At 45.1% G+C, this 19,589-nt stretch overlaps 1 protein-coding gene and 1 long non-coding RNA gene across 49 annotated transcripts in view; one reads left to right on the plus strand and one right to left on the minus strand.

The window, feature by feature from the left end:
* The window catches only part of FAM120B (family with sequence similarity 120 member B), an 83,118-nt gene that overhangs the window by 18,683 nt on the left and 44,846 nt on the right, over positions 1-19,589 (minus strand). Inside the window, exon 7 of one of the 48 annotated variants that reach the window (XR_012433244.1) lies at positions 15,444-19,312. The exons of the other annotated variants lie outside the window; for them this stretch is intronic. The gene's annotated coding sequence lies outside the window, so the exon portion shown is untranslated. Of the gene's footprint in view, positions 1-15,443; positions 19,313-19,589 lie in introns of those variants that run through there. 48 annotated transcript variants of the gene reach the window in all.
* On the plus strand, positions 12,728-16,724 carry LOC135970490 (uncharacterized). The gene is made up of 2 exons (XR_010586139.2): positions 12,728-14,223; positions 14,350-16,724. It is a non-coding gene; the product is annotated as an uncharacterized lncRNA (long non-coding RNA).

Below are 19,589 nucleotides of genomic sequence, written 5' to 3' on the forward strand. Positions count from 1 at the left end.
CCCCTGCCACCATCATCAAGACACAAAACTGTCTCTTCACATAAGACCTCCCTCATGCTGTCCCAAGTCTCTAGCAACTGGTAATCTGTTATCCATCTCTTTATCCTGTCATTTTCAGAATGTAACATAAATAGAATCATGTAATATGTGACCTTTTGGGATTGGCTTTTTTACTCAGTATAATTCCCCTGAGATCCATTCAGGCAGTTCCAAGCGCCAGCCACTCACCAAGCGCCAGCCACTCATTCCTCTTTATTGCTGAGTTGTGTTCCACGGCATGGATGCACCAGCCTGTTAAACATTCATCCATTTAAAGACATCTGGGTTGTTTCCAACCTATGCTACTACAAATACAGCTGCTCTGAATATTCATGCACAAGTTTTTGAATGAACCTAAGTTTTCACTTCTCTGGGATAAATGGCCAGGCGTGTGATTGCTAGTTCAGATGGTAAATGCATTATTAGTTTTTAAGAAACTGCCAAACTGTTTTCCACAGTGACCGACACCAGCCATGTAAGAGGCTAGTGTATGAGGATCGCATCCTTGCCAAAATTTGGTGGTGTCACTATTTTATTTTTAATTTCAGCTGCTCTAATCCGTGTGCAGTGATAGCTCACTGTGGTTTTAATTTGCATTTCCCTAGTGGTTAATTATGTTGAACAACTTTTCATGTACTTATTTACCATCTGAATGTCTTGGGTAAAATGTCTGTCTTTTGCCTACTTTCTAATTGGATTGTTTTTAATGTTGAGTTCTGAGAATCTTCATATTTTCTAGATATAAGATCTCTGTCAGACAAGTGGTTTGCAAATATTGTCTCCCAGGCAGTGGCTTGTCTTTTCCTTATCCTAATAGAGCAACATTTTTAATTTTGAATTTAAAATGTTGAATTAAATATGTTTGAATTAAAAATGTTTCCAATTTATCAATTTTTCCTTTTATAGACTATGCTTTTGGTATGAAGTCTAAGAACTCTTTGCCTGACCCTAGATACCAAAGATCTTCTCTTTTTTCCCCAAAAGCGTAATAGTTTTATGTTTTACATTTAATTTCATATTCCATTTGAGTTAATTTTTGTAAAACGTGTGAGGCCAAAGACAAGGTTCTTCTGTTTTTTTTCTTTTTCTTTTTTTTGGCTTATGGGTATCCAATGCTCCAGCCACATTTGCTAAAGAGGCTGCCTTCCTCCAATGAGTTGCTTCTGCACCTTGTCCAGATCCGCTGGTGGGACTCGCGTGGGTCTACGTCTGGGTTCTCTATTCTGTTTCATTGACCTTGTGTCTGTCCCTTCACCAACACTACACTGTCTTGATTACAGCAGTCGTATAGCGAGGTATGTTATCAAGTGCAGTGATTCTGCCCATTTTATTATTCTTTTTCAAGATGATTTTTGTGATTTTTAGTTCCACTGCCCTTCCAGATAAATTTTAGAATAATCTTGCCATATCTGCAAAAAAATACCTTGCTGGGATTTTTGCTAGCAAGTACATCAAACCCGTACATCAGTTTGGAGGGAACCAACCTCTCTATTATGCTAAGCCTTTCAGTACATGAACATGGCATGTGCCTCCATTTATTTGGGTTTGCTCTGATTTATCAGTATTTTGCAGTTTTTAGCATATAGATCCTGTATATGTTTATTTGATTTATGCCTAGGTAATTCATTTTTGTGAAACAATTGTTAAATGGTACTATCTTTTACATTTAGGTTTCCATATGTTCATTAATAGTATATAGAAATGTAGGTGATGCTTGGTATGTATGTCTTGTAGCTTGAGGCCTTGCTGAACTCTCACTAGCTCTGGTTTTGTTTTTCTTTTTTATTTTTTTGAAAGACAGGGTCTCACTCTGTTGCCCAGGCAGGAGTGCAATGGCGCGGTATTGGCTCACTGCAAGCTCCACCTCCCAGGTTCACGCCATTCTCCTGACTCAGCCTCCCGAGTAGCTGGGACCACAGGCACCTGCCACCACGCCCGGCTAATTTTTTGTATTTTTTAGTAGAGACGGGGTCTCACTCTGTTGCCCAGGCTGGAGTATGGTGGTGTGATCATGAATCACTAGAGCCTTGGCCTCTCCGGCTCAAACAATCCCTCCCACCTCAGCTCCCTAAGTAGCGAACACATCCAGCTACTTTTTCAATTTTTTGTAGAGATGGGGGTCTCACTACGTTGCCCAGGCTGGTCTTGAACCTCTTTGTTTAGGTAATCCTCTTACCTCAGCCTCCCAAAGTGCTGGGATTACAGGCATGAGCCACCACACCTGACCTAGCTCTAGTTTTTTTGTAGATTCCTTGGAATTTTTTATTTGGAGAATCATGTCATTTGCAAATAGAGACAGTTTTGTTTCCTTCTTTTTGTCTGCATGCTTTTTATTTCCTTTTCTGTCCTCACTGCACTAGCCAGAACTTCCAGCACTATATTGAATAAGAGTGGTGAGGGCAGACATCCCTGTCCCTAATATCCCTGATACTGGGGAAAAGCAATTAGTCTTTTACTGTTATATGTTACATTGGCTGTAGGGGCTTTTGTAGATGTTCTTTATCAAGCTGAGAAAGACCTCCTCCATTATCATTTTTCTGAAAGTTTTTTTTACCATGAATGGGCAGTGAATTTTGTCGAATCCTTTTTCTGAATGATCTATATAATCATGTGACTTTTCTTCCTTAACCTATTAATATGGAGGTTTCACTGACTGAGTTTTAAGTACTAAACCAGCCATATAGTCCTGGAATAAAGAATCCACTTGGTCATAGTGTATAATTAATTGCTGGATTTGATTCACTCATATTTTGTTAAAGATTTTTGTATCTATGTTCATAAGGGATAATGGCCTGTAGTTTCCCGTTTTGCACTTTTTTTTTTTTCTGTCTGGTTTGGGTGTCAGGGTAATACTGGCCTCACTGGGGAGTAGTCTATCTTCTTGTATTTTCTGGAAGACTGTAGAACTGCCATTAATTCTTCCTTAAACATGTGGTAAATTGCCGAGTGACACTTCTGGGCTAGAGACATCTTTTGGGGGGAGTTTGCAAACTGTGGATTCAATTTCTTTAACATTTATGGAGTTCTTTAAAGAACCTGTTTGGTATTGGGGGTTGTGGCCACCTGTGCTTTTCAGAGATTTGCCCCTATATCTAAGTTGTTGAAGGCATGTGTGTAGAGTTGTTTGCAGTGCTTCCCTTTCTTCTCAGAAGGGTCTATAGTAATACCCCCGCCTTATCCCTAATAGTACTAATTTGTGTTTTCTTACTTCTCGACAGGCAAACGCATCAGAGCGTAAGTGGCTTCTAACGACAAGCTGACCCCCCTTGATCTCTGTCTTCTACAGGATCTTGACATGGCACTTTTTTATAACCTTTTCGGTTCACTGACACCTTCAAATAGCTTTATTAAAAAATGTTGTGCTAGCTTTTCTATTTGTCTTCAGCCAGAAAGTGAGTCCAAAAAAACTGTTTCTCTCTACAGCTCATTTTTGGAGTATGACACCCCAAGGCTCAGGCAAGAAAGGCAAAAATAAACAAGTGGGACTACCTCACATAGCAAAGCTTCTGAACAGCAAAGGGACCAATGAAGTAAACGAAAAGGCAGTCTATGGACTTGGAGAAAATATTTGCAAACCATGTATCTATTAAGGGGCTAACATCCAAAATATGTAAGGAACTCACACAACTCGACAGCAAAAAACAACCCAATTAAAACACGGGCAAAGAACATGAACAGACATTTCTCTAAAGGCAATACACAAATGGTCAGCAGGCATATGCAAAGGTGTCCAACACTAATCACCGCGGAGATGCAAATCAAACCCACAGTGTGAAATCACCTCACCACGTGTTCGGAGGGCTATCGTCAAAAAAGACAAGAAATAAGTGCTGGTGAGGATGTGGAGAAAGGGGAACCCTTCTACACTGTTGGTGGGCATGTAAATTGGCACAGTCATTATAGAAAACAGTACGGAGGTTCCTCCAAAGCCTAAAATTAGAACTACTATACGACCCAGCAATCTCACTTCTAGGTATAGATCCAAAGCAACTGAAATCAGTATGTTGATGAGATACCTGCACCCCATGTTTCCTGCAGCACTCTATACAACAGCCAAAGCTCAGAACCAACCTAAGCATCTATCAACCGATGAATGGATAAAGAAAACAGTACATATACAGAATGGAAGTTCAGCTATTAAAGAAAGAAAAGAAATCCTGTCACGTGACGACATGGATGGAAGTGCAGAACTTTATGTGAAGTGAAGTCAGGCAAAGTCAGACAAATACTGCACAATCTCACCTGCATGTGGAATCTAAAAAACGCCAAATACAAACAAACCAAGAGCAGAACGGGAGTTCCTGGGTGAGGGAGGAAATGGGAAGAGGTGAGTCCAAGGACACAGAGTTGCGGTTACACAGGATGAATGGGTCTGGAGAGATCTAATGCACAGCATGAGGACTAGAGGTCATAACACTCTACTGTACACCGAAAATCTGCCTAGAGAGTAGATTTTAGGTGCTTTTACCACACACACATACACAAAAGGTAATTATGGAAGATGACGCACAGGTTAATTTGGGAAAAAACAAACAAACAAAATCTCTTTTGTATTGTGAATCTTTCTGGTAGTCTCATGAAGCCTATGAACACTTTCTTAGATCAGCAGTTAATGTGTATAATAAAATACAAAGATTTATAAATTAATTATGAGACAGTTTTCAAAATAATATAAAAATCAAATGTAAGATACAGTAATTTAGCCCCCTTTTTATATAGGTTGAGCATCTCTATTCTGAAAATACAGAATCTAAAATACTGCCAAATCCAAAGCTTTTTGAGCACCGACATGACGCTGAAAGAAAATACTCATGGGAGCATTTTGGATTTCAGGTCTTTGGATTATAAATGCTCAAGTGGTAAGTATAATGAAATATTCAGAAATCTGAAACACTTCTGGTCCCAAGCACTTTGGCTGAGAAGTACTCAACCTGTAAAAACTGTACATAAGACCCAGCAGTGGGCCTAATAACCATAGTTTTGAGAAAATGATGACAGTAAACAATATATGAGGACTTCTCCAACTGTAATGAAAATATCTGATTTCTATTGGTAACAGAACCACAGGTGCTGTTGACTATATCATAAAGGAAATGATACATTTCAGTTAGAAGTTAGTGAAAACACAGGTATATTTTTTCCTGTTTCAGACCACAGATCCCCACTGAAGGACCCCTGCACTACAGCCTAGTTTTAACAGAGCCAGCAGGCTGATTCAAAAGGTGAGTTGGGTCATGTCATTCCTTCGTTCCAAGTCTTGAGCAAGGAGAAACCCCTCACCAGGCTGCCTGGGCCCATGGCTCTGGCCCCGTCCCTTGCTCCTCCTGATTTGCCCGACACAGGCACACCCCCACCCCGGCACTGGCCATCTACTTAGTACGCTCTTCTCCCAGAAAGCTGAATAGTTAATTCTCTTATTTTTTCAAGTCTTAGCTCAAATAGCCCCTTTTTAAAGTGGTCAAATAAAGGTGCAGCCCACCCTGCCCATACCCGGAAGCTCAGGGCTCAGCTCTGCCTCTCTACGTTCCAGGGTGCTGGCTGCCCCTTTGCAGGCCCGTCCACGCCAATGCTTCCTGGTTCTGCTTCCTGCTTCCGGTCCATTTCCCCCAGTAGGATGTGGTTCTGCTTCCTACTTCCTGCCCATTTCCCCTGCTAGGATGTGGTTCTGCTTCCTGCTTCCTGTCTCTTTCCCCCGCTAGGCTGTAGATCCGAAAAGGGCAGGCGTCGGTCACTGATATCCCATTCTCTTCACAGAGCATGGCATAGAATAGGCGCTCAACGTCCTTTTTTTATTGTTTTAAACAAACGGAATGAACTGACAAGAAACTTTACTGTGGGACATGAATGGGAACAAGTCCTCAGGGAGGGGTGATGATGAAGAGGACTCTGAGTTACACATCCTCCTAGCGGGTGGCACGGTGTGTGCCAGGCGTCCACAGGTCAAGTCCAAACCAAAGGTCTGGGCTCTCAAGTCTCATGCTCCTCTTAGAAACTGCTGGGGGTTAAAGGATCCTTATAAAAAGAAAACTTAGGTAAGAGGTGCCACAGCTACTCTGGGTATGGTAAAGATTAATAGATAAATAATGGCAGGAGCGTTCTTTCAACACCTGGGCTGTGATCTCTGATGGAAGTCTGCAGAGTGTATGAATCAAGGAAAATTCCACAGACAGAAATGAGCATTTTATGGCAACTCTATCAGGTATTAAATATAAACTGTAAACCAAGAAAAAAACATTAAGCTGGTAAAAAGGTCACAGCCTGAAAGGGCTGACTGTTGATAAACTGATCTCTCAAAACATAAACATTTCCCTTTTGTTTTCAACTTCTTCAGTTAACTGCTCTATTCTAAGGGTTTCTCTGCCATCCAGAATGAATGGTGCTCTCCCAGGCATCTGGGACTAGGGACGCACGCACAGCACAGGGCAGCATGAGCCAGTGCTTTCCCAGGCATCTGGGACTAGGGACGCGCACACAGCACAGGGCAGCGTGAGCCAGTGCTCTCCCAGGCATCTGGGTTTAGGGAAGCGCGCACAGCACAGGGCAGCGTGAGCCGGTGCTCAGGCATCTGGGATTAGGGAGGCGCACAGCACAGGGCAGCGTGAGCCGGTGCTCTCCCAGGCATCTGGGATTAGGGAGGCGCACAGCACAGGGCAGCGTGAGCCGGTGCTCTCCCAGGCATCTGGGATCAGGAAGGTGCGCACAGCACAGGGCAGCGTGAGCCGGTGCTCTCCCAGGCATCTGGGATTAGGGAGGCGCACAGCACAGGGCAGCGTGAGCCGGTGCTCTCCCAGGCATCTGGGATTAGGGACATGTGCACAGCACAGGGCAGCGTGAGCCGGTGCTCTCCCAGGCATCTGGGATTAGGGACATGTGCACAGCACAGGGCAGCGTGAGCCGGTGCTCTCCCAGGCATCTGGGATTAGGGACATGTGCACAGCACAGGGCAGCGTGAGCCGGTGCTCTCCCAGGCATCTGGGATTAGGGACATGTGCACAGCACAGGGCAGCGTGAGCCGGTGCTCTCCCAGGCATCTGGGATCAGGAACGTGCGCACAGCACAAAGTGGCTTTCTGCACTTGCTCTACGCAGAAACAGGCACTTCCTCCTCTTCTCTAGGGGGTTACCCAAACCCCTGTGCCAAGCACTCAGATTTCTATTTCTTACCAAGTGGCCGCTTCTCCATCCTCTCCATGTTCACATCTGGCTAGAGTCCAGATTTTCAGTTCACATTCAAACGCCTCAAAAGATGATCTCACTGTCTCTCCTGCCTCAGCTTCGTCCCTGTACCAAACCACTCCAACCAGCCTCCACTCCTCCAATCTCCTGGAATTGTTCTCAACAAGGTGAGCAGTGACCAAGGCTCAGGCCCAATGCGTACTGACCAGTCTTTTCTGGCGTACTGCCCTGCTGCACGTGGTCGCCCCCACATGCCAGCACTCTCTGCTCTACCATTCCTCTGGTATCCCCTCGCCCACCCCTGTCTTCCTCCTCCACACTCTGATCTCTGTGTTCACTGTCTTTCTGCTGGTCCTTAAACAAGGGTGTTATTCCTCTTGGCTTACTGTCCTTATCACACTACACGTACATCTCTCAACTGAACCTCATTCTCATCTATTTACAAAGACATGTCTTATGCTTCCCAAATCTTCAATGCCAAACTCTCTTCCAAGCTTCACGCTTGCACATCCAGCTGTCTGGAAACAGATCCCATACACAGTCCTCACAAAGCTGACTTCATCACCTCCTCCCCTTGTCTGTTAACCTACCCCAGAGACCCAAACTAGAGAAACAGTAACCACACTAGGGCCTCCTCCTCATCTCATGCTGTAATCACGATGAGGGCCTAGCAATTTCACTTCCTGAATGTGACCTGCCATCTCTCTCTTCACCTCCACCTCCAGTTCTGCCGTCCCAGTTAATTCGTTACAGCTCCCCGTGTACCTGGGCAAGGCTCCTCACTGGCCTTTTTAGGGCCACCCGTCTGCGGCTCCCAAACACCCCAGGGAACTTCTTTGCTCTCTCTTCAGAAACAGTCCCCACTCTTTCCCTTGTTCTTACCTCTGACTCATTAAATCCTGCCCACCTTTGCAGATCTAGTCCAGGAGTCATTTCCTCCTTGGAGTCTCTGAGACACCTTCCAGGCCCAGACAGGGGCATCCCTCGTCCCTGCATCCACTGTGCCCTGTGTGTCTCCTGTGCAGTTCTTGCCGCTGCACTTACTTTCTCAGGACTCTGAGCTCTTTGAAGGCCTCCTTGCCGTACCTTCTCTGTACCCCTCCTCACAAATCTGGCACATCACAGGAATTCAAATTTCTACTGACTAAATGAGTTTGCTGATTAAGTATCTGAACATGATTCTCTACCAGCTGAGGCTGCTCAATGAATGCACGAGCGGAAGTGTCTGTATAAGGAAATATGCTGATTCCATTCGAGAACACAATGCTTATTTGCAAGGACACAATTATTGACTTACTGTGTAACAGGCCAAGATTCTTACTCAACATACGTCCTTTGTAGGCAAAAGCAAACCACAATAAGCCTACCCTGACCTGAGAGCTTGCTGTTAGGAACAGATAACCTGAGAACTGTGTTTTGCCAACAATCCGTTTCCACCCTGAAGGAATGGAGTTCACAAGGCCTTTGCTTTGTGAGCCCTGCTGCCTATGTGCTGTGTGATTACAAACATTCCACAGTGGGTTATTTAGAAAGATACTGAAATTGCGGAACTCTGTGCTGACACACTGATTACAGCAACAACCACAGATTGGACCTACTTCGTATGAACACTTTAACCACCAGCTTAGGGACCATCCCTGAGTTACAGCAGAGCGAGCCCTGAACTGGAAGCCTCAGCTCTCTCACCACCTGGCCAAGGGGCTGAAAGCAGGTGATGCCACTTGGGTGGGTTGTGGCGATCTCATCTGTGCAATGAAGAATTGGATTTGGTTCGGTTCAGTCACCAACAGCTAACAACTACTGAACCAGGTGCAAATGTGGAAGTCCTATCCTCAAGAAATTAAAGTATAATGGAAATAAAGACAGATGACATCAAACTATTATCTACTGATGTGCTCTGAAGGCCCTTCACAGGTAAAGCTGCTATGACACGCCGCAGCAATGACAGGTGAATATTCCTTAGGAATGTAAAGTGACATCACCAGTTCATCTAACAGATGCCATCCTGGGTCAGACACTCAACCAACAATGCTCCATTCATTGCACTAACACTGAGTGAAGGGAAGAAGACAGGTGATTATTTCCCAAACTGAAAACTGAAAAGTTTGCTCTTGAAAATAACCAGGCCTAAATGACAGACGTGTTCATTATTAGCAGTTAGGATGTGCTCTGAACAAGTGTTACGTGTGGGTCATTTTTTCAGTGAAAAAAAGCCTCAACAAGTCAACAATAAACATTAAACAATTCTGTTCCAAGCAAGAACTCGCCAATTCCTGGTGCAAGAGCATCAAGAAGAAATGAGATCTCATCTCGGGCAGAGTAAACGGCTGAAACGGAACCTGCTGGGGCCACGCCAGTTCACCCTGTTTTTCCTAAATACACCTACTTCTGCCAGGCTCATTCAAGCTAAAAGTAAACCAAACTTGCCATGTTCCCATTTCACAATTTACATATAATTTACCTGTTTTATTTCTCTGCCTCAAAGAATTACACATATGATCAAATCCAAAATGGGCAAAACCACCAGTGGAGGGTTTGAAGGGTGAGGAGCCAGGACGACACAACCTGAGATGCGCTCTTGCCGAGTCAGAGCACCTACTGTGCGGAGTGGTGTCAGCACCAGAGTGAAAGTTTAACCCAAGATGCTTTTTATAGACATTGTTTCCTCAGCGAGGCTTTCTTTTGCCCGCTACTCTAAGGAGAAGTGAGGGTAACAAATCCAGGTAGAACTGAGGAATGATCTGGCATGGTAGCAGCACTGTGTTGGTGCAGGGGACTCTGGGATGCTAGGTTTGCATATTCCGTTGATTTGGTACCTGGGCATTTACATCCAGCATCAACAAGCACACCTATGATCTTTCCCGGACCAACAAGCATACCTATGATCTTTCCCAGACCAACAAGCACACCTATGATCTTTCCCGGACCAACAAGCATACCTATGATCTTTCCCAGACCAACAAGCACACCTATGATCTTTCCCGGACCAACAAGCATGCCTATGATCTTTCCCGGACCAACAAGCACGCCTATGATCTTTTCCGGACCAACAAGCATGCCTATGATCTTTCCCGGACCAACAAGCACACCTATGATCTTTCCCGGACCAACAAGCACGCCTATGATCTTTTCCGGACCAACAAGCACGCCTATGATCTTTCCCGGACCAACAAGCACGCCTATGATCTTTCCCGGACCAACAAGCACACCTATGATCTTTCCCGGACCAACAAGCGCGCCTATGATCTTTTCCGGACCAACAAGCGCGCCTATGATCTTTCCCGGTGTTTCTGGAGGTCAGGGAGACAGAAGATACTACTTTAAAAGTGTGTTCATTGCAACATTCTTATTTCCCAGAATATACTTTAAAAGTGTTTCTCAGGCCTGTTTGCCTTGTACTTTACTTTTCTAATTGTAACGTAAGTTTTGTAAAGTAAATTACACCTCTTCTCAGCACATTTCCGTGAAGAGGTCCATAAAAACACTGTGCTGTAGCCTTGGGACTTGTGAAAAGCCTGGAAACAAAGACCGACTTCCAAATTACTAATCACACAGAAAAAACGGCTAATTTAAGCTCACTGCGGTTACATGGGGAGACAGAACATTTTCACAGGCTGCAGGAGTAAAATCTGAGGATCTGAGGTTATCTTTTCAGCAACAGAGAAAGTCACCTGGCGACGCTCCTTCCCTAAGGAACTCTGGAATTTAGGGAACATCCTGGGAGCCCACGTCAGCGTGACAGAGGGTGGCCGCAGGTCTAAGGCCCACATCACCACTTCACTATGACTGAAAGGTATGGCCTTTGGGTTGTCCAACCCAACGAATAAAATTCGTAAATAAAAGCAGCCTGTATTTTGGAAATAGGCTTTAAGGTGCTCTGGAATAAAAGACAAGGAAAGCTGAGCTCTTCCGGCTGAGGCCATAGAGTCCAGGGTCCCAGGGCATCCGATGGGAACCAGGAAACTGGAAAAACCAGTTCTTAAAGTTCCTAAAGCCTGACAGTAAATATTTAACAGTAAACAGCTCACCGTTTTTGTGTTTATATGCTAAGTAAGGTTCATTTACTAGGGTTTATGGGCAGTTATGTAAAATGATACTTGTATGAACAAAACTGCTATTTTAAGTTTCAGACATTGCTTCATCAGGGCCCTTGTCCTACAAGCTGGTGGAAATCTAAACAGAGGGAAAACATTATGAACACATTGTTATTTATTAGTAAAGAAAACAGCAAAAATAAACTGGTTTTCTTTGGTCCAAAAGGCCTAGTTTGATTTTATAACTAAGATTCGTTCTCTTCGCTGGAAGCCTTCCGATTGCAGTGGGCAGTCTTACAGAATAACTCATAACGATGTCTTTTCCCGAAACCTCGATGGTCCGGCATTCTGGTGGCACGACGCACAGCGAGAGCCCATCCAGCTTCTACTCATGTCCGGCTACTCCTCAGCCTCCCTGAGCAGGGGCAGGAGGAGCCCAAACCTCCCATGTTGTTAGAGATGCTCCATGAGGGCAGAACCCACCAACCCAGCAGCACCGCAGTTCACAACTGCATTCATCTGAGATTCCCGTGTTGTATCCGACAGCTGCCTAAAGCCCACACAGTATTCACCTAAGGAAACAGCACGGCTCTGAGTTACAACTGTCAGTTCATAAAATTAGACTATCTTCTCTTCTAAGAACGCGCTCACATTCAAAGAATCACAGAGGGGAAGAGACCAGAAGCACAGCCAGACAAGGCTGAATTGAAATCCCACCGTCCCGCCCCTGTAGATACTACCATCATCTTGGAGTATTTTACATTCGTCAAACTGCTTTCACTAGATGTCTCTGAAATACTAATCTCAGTGACTCCTAATAAAGATTTAATCACTCTTTTAACATTAATATAATTAAAATAACGTATATAAGCAGTACCTGAATTGAGGCTTTCTTAGCTTTTAAGACTAAATCGAGTATAAAAAATCATTCTTTAAAAAAGTTTAATTAAAACTGAGAGTAAACAAATTACTCAGACCGCATGAACCATGCTCTTATCAAATGGCTGAAACAAGACACTGTATGTCTCGATAGAAAATAAGCTCTCATAATTCCTAATAAAAAATTTATTTTACTCATATTAGTAGGATAAACTCCTTAAAAATAACTGAATAAATCTGAGAGTCAACTACCTACCTTCACGCTTATTTTTTCTATTTTTCAATTTCCTGACTCACTTAACACAAGGAAAACATTAAGAAAAGATGAATTTCTTGAAAAATGTGCGTGAAGGTCCTGACCCGCCTCAGTTATTTGGTTTCCATCTCTTCTCTGCTCCAAGCCTGGGGGTGGCAGCTGGCGCCAGGCGCTGGTCTCGCGAGCTGCAGCCTCCTGGCCAATCATCTCTCCCTTCCTGTCCCGGAACGAATGGCGGACACTCTTCAAGGCCTGACTCCTGAAGACTCACAAGCTAGGCACACAGAGGGGGCTCTGACCACCAGGCCTCATTTGACAAGTGTTGATTGTGAGGTGCTTTTTGCTTTTTTCTTTTTCAATTAATCTTTCTGGAGAATTTCCTTTTTTCCCTTTTGCATCTTAAGGTGGAGGTTTTTATTCCAAATGTTTTTTACACACAATTCTTGAAACTCTTGAATGATAGCTTCTTATCATGGCAAAAGGTACATATCAAAAAAACAGAAAAGTTTTAGTTACTAACATCTGAGGGGATGTCATTCCACATATTTAAGGAAATTGCTAAGCAGGTCCACACAAACACTTGTAAAGAAATGTTCACAGCAGTGTTATTCACGGGGCCAAAAAGTGAAACTACCAACTGTCTCTCAGTTGATGATGGACAAACAAAACATCGTCCATCCACACAACCCTCAGCCATTGAGAACCTGGGAAACACAGTGCTCAGTGAATGACGCCAGACACGAAAGGCCACAAACTATGCGATGCCATGTTTATGAAATGTCCGGGACAAAGAAATATACAGAGGCAGAAAATGGATGCGTGGTAAACAGGGGCTGAGGAGTGTGGGGCTGGGGCTGGGGGGAGGGAGACTGCATAAGAGGTAGAGGTTTCTTTCTGAGGTGACAAAAAAGTTCTAAAATTGATTGTGGCTGAACAACAACTCTGTGAATGCACTAAAAGCCATTAAATTGTACACCTTAAATGGGTGAATTGTATAGTTTATGTGACTTTGTCTAAATAACATCTGTCTATCCATCCACCCGTACTGAGATACATATACACTATTTCTTGCTTGATGTGGTGGCTCAGTGTTCACTCCCACCTGCACACAGGGCTAAGTGCTACAAACTCTACTGCAGCATCTCCATCTGTGAGAGATGCACAACCATCCTGAGACCTCAGCATGATGATGAATATGAATAGCTGTATTTATAAATGTAAAGCTGCAGGAAGAAACCAAGTTTAACAGAATGTTAACGAAAACAAGTCCTTAAAGGTGTCAGAAGGCAAATCTTCCTGAGAAATGCAGTGAGGTACTATCTGAACTGCTGACTGCAGTTCCTCTGTTCTTCTCCTTTACTGCCTTGCCCCACCCTCTTTAGTCATTTAGGACATCCCACAATGACGGGTACAGGATCAGACAGCTAACTGGAGAGGGTAATATTACCGAGTTCTGGCTTCTGAGTTTAGGTTTAACCCCCAGAAGAACTTCAAAGAACTCAGATTTGCCAGAGCAGGACTGGACAGCACTCCTGGAACCAGGGAAGAAGGAGAGGAAGCCAGGGGCACAGAGAAACTGGGAGCCCTACAGAAACGGGGTCCTCTGCCTTGCCCCCCCAGAGGGAGGGTGATGGACCCTCAGGTGGCTGGTGCATCTTAGAGCAGACCATCACTTTCCCTGCCCTCCACATAGAGCTCGGGGAAGTAGCTGCATCTCAGAAAAGAAAGGTCTGCATGGAGTGTCTGGGCAGCAAGGGCCCCCTAAGGTGCCACTGGCCTAGTGCATGTGGCAGCAGGAGGACACAGGGCCTGAGGGCCGCTCGCTGCGGAAGTCTGTGAGGTGCAGAGAGCAGGGTCAGGAGGACACAGGGCCTGAGGGCCGCCCGCTGGGGAAGTCTGTGAGGTGCAGAGAGCAGGGTCAGGAGGACACAGGGCCTGAGGGCCGCCCGCTGGGGAAGTCTGTGAGGTGCAGAGAGCAGGGTCAGGACAGCTCAAGGGCAGCTGAGAGTCTCCTGGTCTCACCTCTGCAATGCCTCTGTGATAAATTTCTGCCAACTCACAGAATGGGTTTAAAAGAGAAATTACATTGCTATATTCAAAAAAGGTACATTTTTGGTAAAATTGAAATTACATCCTGAGATTTGTTTCCACTGTAGAAAAATAAGTTACATGTGAAAGATTCTTATTCATGCAGACAAAACACATCTACCAGCATTAAAGCATAAACTCTAAGTATAAGATTTACAGATACATTCAGCAAACTGACCATTACTGAGCACCTACGAGGTGCAAAGGTTCCATGGAAATTAGAAAAGACTCAGTTTCCACCCCCAAGTAACCGAGCTCTCCTGATTCCAAGAACACAGACATACTTCTCTTAAGATTCTCCAGGACAAGAGAATCTCCTATCTAGGAATCAGGTAAGGGAGCAGGAAAAAAAAAACTACCCTAAGTTTGCTGAGGCAAAGGTCACCCAAGGAGTGCCACAGGCTACATCCAGTGGTGGGTTCAGCCCCAGGGCCCGCTCCAGCACTGCTGGCAGTAACGCCTGGATCCTTTATCATGAGAGACCCCGCCAGCTGACCTCTTCACTCTCTCCAAACTGGACTCGGAATTCCTCACAGAGATCACATTTTCTCAGACACGGACCAGGCTCTGCAGCAGGAGACACCTACTACAATTATGAGGATGATGGGCAAAGCCAGTGAAAGTGAGGCCCTGCTGCCAAGTCCAGGAGGCAGACACGCTGCACAGCTGGTTCCAGGCATCTGAGTTCTCAAAGTCAATTCCTAGGTTCAAATGCAGCCACAAACCTCTCTTCTTTCTCGCCTGTGAAAATTCTGGATAAATATTGGAAAGTCCATGTGCACAAGAGAGAATAAAAGTGAGAAAAAAATATGAATACTAATTTATTTTGCTTTGTTCACTTCCATCTTATCTCATTTAAGCTGTTGAGGGACTCATCAGTCATCTTCTGTGTTTACATTTCACTTTGAAAAGTCCAGTAAAACTTTCAAGATTCCTATTTCTACTGCTATGGGCAAATATGTCCTTCCAAAATTTCTTTTTTTTTTTTATGTTAAGCAATTCTTTTTTTGTTTTATACTTTAAGTTCTAGGGTACATGTGCACAACGTGCAGGTTTGTTACATATGTATCCATGTGCCATGTTGGTGTGCTGCACCCATTAACTCGTCATTTACATCAGGTATAACTCCCAATGCCATCCCTTCCCCTCCCCCCTCCCCAAAATAGGCCCCGGTGTGTGATGTTCCCCTTCCCGAGTCCAAGTGATCTCACTGTTATGCTGAAGGCTAAATCCCCAATGGGAAGGTATCTGGAGGTGGGGCCTATGAGAGCTGACTGGGTCATGGCGGGGGAGGGGGGTCTTATGGAAGAGGGTGAGTGCCCTCAGGAGACTGCTGTCTGCTCTCCGCCCTGTGAGGACACAGTGAGAAACCGGCTGTCGGAAAGCCAGGAGGGAGCACCCCCAGACAGCCAGAGCTGCTGGCACGTCGATCTGGGACATCAAGTTTCCAAAACAGTGAGAAGGGAATGTTTGGATTTTAGGCCACCCAGTCTGTGGTGTTTTGTTATGGCAGCCCAAACTGACTAGCACATCTGACTAGCGCTAATTTTTATTTAGCGCCTATTGTAAAGCAATTTTCCTTCTTTAAAAATTGTATTTCTTCTGTGGACTTGTGTAGGGAAGTAAAAGCAGTTTAATAAATATCTCCTTGAAAACATATTACACAATCCTGTATTTTCATGGTTGTCTTAGGGATTTAATCAGTAAAGCGCCATTTTAGCAGCTTGATCTCATTATGTCTCCAAAGCATTTTGATTCTGCCTACAGGAAAACATTTGATTCGTAAAGTGAGAATTCACCAAGAGCAGCACTGAGTAAAGATCTTTTATGAGAAGGTTTCTCAATCTAATTTTGACACAAGGCATACCTGCTTATCACTTTAGAGATATCTCACTGTCTAGTGAGAAGACAGGAAGTAAAGGCAGTGCCTGGTAGAACTCGGAACCCTGGCCTTTTGATCAGCTCGGACATGTGCTAGTACCTTGACCTGGAGCAAACCGTTCCCCTAATCTGAGCCTAAAATCCTGGTCTGTAAGGCAAAAGTGCTTGACTAGATTGTCTCTAAGGTACCACTGTGCTCTGAACCAACAGGCAACATGACACTTCACAATTAAATCACACAACATAGACGCATATTGAAACACTGCACTGTACCCCATAAATATGCACAATTATTATGTGCCAACTGAAAGCATTACTTAATCTTAAAAAAGCACTTGATGCTTGTAAGGCATCCTAACAGGTGTGAGGAGATCCATGTGAGTCAGCCACCCCCCGACCCCTAAGACTCCCAAATCCAGGTTTTATCACGGCGAGAGTCTTTGTGTAGGAGAATGAGGTGGAGGTGGAACCAAGAGTCAGCGAATTTACATCCTCACTTCAGCTCCTTTATAAGGACCAAGGCCAAGACACAAAATTCTTTGTATCTTAATTTTTCTAAGAATAAGATAAGACTTAATTACCTCAAAGGAATGACATGAAAACTAACTACCGAAGCCCTCTAATGTCTTTAAAACCTGCCACATTCATGCATGGGGTTATTACTGTCACTGTGTGTGCGTGCAGACCTGGCTGCAGGAGGGGCACAGAGACAAAAGCATGGGGCTCCCCGTCCCACCTCTCCCCGCGGACTGACCTGCTGGCTCCAGCCAAGGGTCAGCACGCTCTTCTGGAAAGAGCCGGATGGAAACACTTTTGGCTTTGGGGGCCATATGATGTCCCTCGCAGCCGTTCAACTCTGCTGTTGCAGGGCAAAGGTAGCTGTAAATGACTGAGCATGGCTATGTGCCAAGACAACCATTTTGGACACGGAAATGTGCGTTTCATGTAATTTTCACATCATGGAATAAGATTCTTTTGATTTTTTCCTAACCATTTAGAAACAAACACCATTCTTAGCTCACAGGACTCACTACATGCTGGTGGCGGAATGTGGCCTATGGATGATAGTCTGGTAATCCCTGGTTGAAGCTTTTGAAAAAGTGAGAGTATCATTATCATTTAAAGTTTCATTAATTTGTAGCAAAATAAAAATATCATTTGGAGATTCAATGGCATAGAATTATTTTATTTTCAACTTCTACTGGTGAGTTTTATAGCTTCTCTATAACCTAAAAATAAAAATTTGTTTAAATCAGAATTGTCACAATTTAAAACAAGCTTAAAAGTGACTTATTCTAGGTTAATGAACTGTTTCTGGTGAGAAGAAAAGGATCAAAGCAGTGTGGGCTCAGCTGCAATGAGCATGTTCTGCCTCATTCTTCTCTCATCAAAGTCCTGAATATGAATATGGCAATAAGAAGGAGAAAAAAAAATCTAAAAAATAACGTGAGCTTATCCGAGGCTGGGCAGGGTGGTGAGTATGTGTGTCCTGACCTGAGGCCATAATCAACAGGACTAAGGGAAGATCAAGGCCCACAACACTGCTCATTTTGTGTACTCATGCTGACAAAGTACTCATTTGTTGGAAACTGTCACGTGTTCTTCTCAACAGCTGCATTCACCTAGTCTTTCACCCTCTAAGCCTTGTGGCTGGCTCTGCTCAACTCCCACTCACCCCACACCAGAGACCATGCGGGCCCTGAGCTCTCTCAACTCCACCCCCCACCTCCCAAGTGACGCTTCCCCTCCTGTGGGTGACACTGGCCCCTGACAGGTGTGGGCCACCAGGGGCACCCCATTCAGGTGCGCCCACACGCCACTCTCCCTCATGCCCCTGGCACCTGCCCCTCAAAGCACAGGTCCAGCCAAGTAGACTCAGCTGCCTGCCCCTTCCCACTTGCCATTCCCCTTCCCGGCCATCCCCCGTTCCCCAATGCAATGGAGAGATTCCTACTCTTTCCAAGGAGCCAGCGAGGCTCTGCCAAGGCAATTGGCCAGAACCTAACAGCTTTCACCACCCATGATTCCCAGCTCTCAGCTCCCCACACACCAAGCTCTCGTCTCACAAGGATAACTGGGGAGGTCTTTGCTCCCCTTTCATCTTTCAGGCAGCAGAATCTAACTCCCAAGAACAGCCAGTTAGTGCCACCTCCCAACAGCCGCAGAGTCTGGATGTGCAACATGCCACTAAATGACAGAATGCCACTGAGTCTACACTTTGCTTATTTATCTATTTTTCCATACAAGACTTAGGCTCCAAGCATTCTCCCACTGAGAACAAGCAGCAGCTCACTGCTGTTATAATCGTGAGGAGCTCCTGCTCTGTCCCCTTTGTGTTTCTGGTCAAGGGTCCTTTTACCAACACCTGCTGAGTCTGTCACAGACCACCCCACCCGATGGTGATGGCAGGCGGATAAACACTTGCACCAACTGGCCAGGCTTTGCAATTCTGATAGGCTCAAAAAGGGTGTGTGTTCCTTCCATGATTCCAACAGAGCCCTGCTCCAGGCAGCCTTGCGGGGGGCGGCGTCAGAGGCCCTGTGCTCAAGCCACTCTGCCACTGCCACCGCCCAGTTTTGCCAACTCTTTGATTTGAATTCCCTCAGAAGGACATATCCAGTTCATGAACAGAAAACATCTGGACCTTTTTCCTTGGTAATTCTCTCCTCCATGGTTTCACGGTTCAGTATCTGCTATCATCAAAAGCACTGCCTACAACCTCTTTCTTCAGGTGGACATTATTTGAGAGTAAGGGCCAAAACCAAAGGGTGAAGTCCAAGACACAACTTTGTTTCAAACAGCCAAGAATGCATGACATAGACCACAGATGTCATCCCTAGTAAGGCAAGAAGGAACCCTGCAGACCAAGCAGCAGATGAACCTAGACTCTTTTCTGCCCACCATCTTGAGAAATTCCCACAGCCAGCGTGAATCCTCGTCCTCCGGGTTCAGACATAAACCTCTCATTAGGCCGGGCGCGGTGGCTCAAGCCTGTAATCCCAGCACTTTGGGAGGCCGAGACGGGCGGATCACAAGGTCAGGAGATCGAGACCATCCTGGCTAACCCAGTGAAACCCCGTCTCTACTAAAAAATACAAAAAACTAGCCGGGCGAGGTGGCGGGCGCCTGTAGTCCCAGCTACTCCGGAGGCTGAGGCAGGAGAATGGCGTGAACCCGGGAGGCGGAGCTTGCAGTGAGCTGAAATCCAGCCACTGCACTCCAGCCTGGGTGACAGAG

This window comes from Macaca fascicularis, chromosome 4 (assembly GCF_037993035.2).
Source record: "Macaca fascicularis isolate 582-1 chromosome 4, T2T-MFA8v1.1".
NCBI classification, from domain to species: domain Eukaryota; kingdom Metazoa; phylum Chordata; class Mammalia; order Primates; family Cercopithecidae; genus Macaca; species Macaca fascicularis.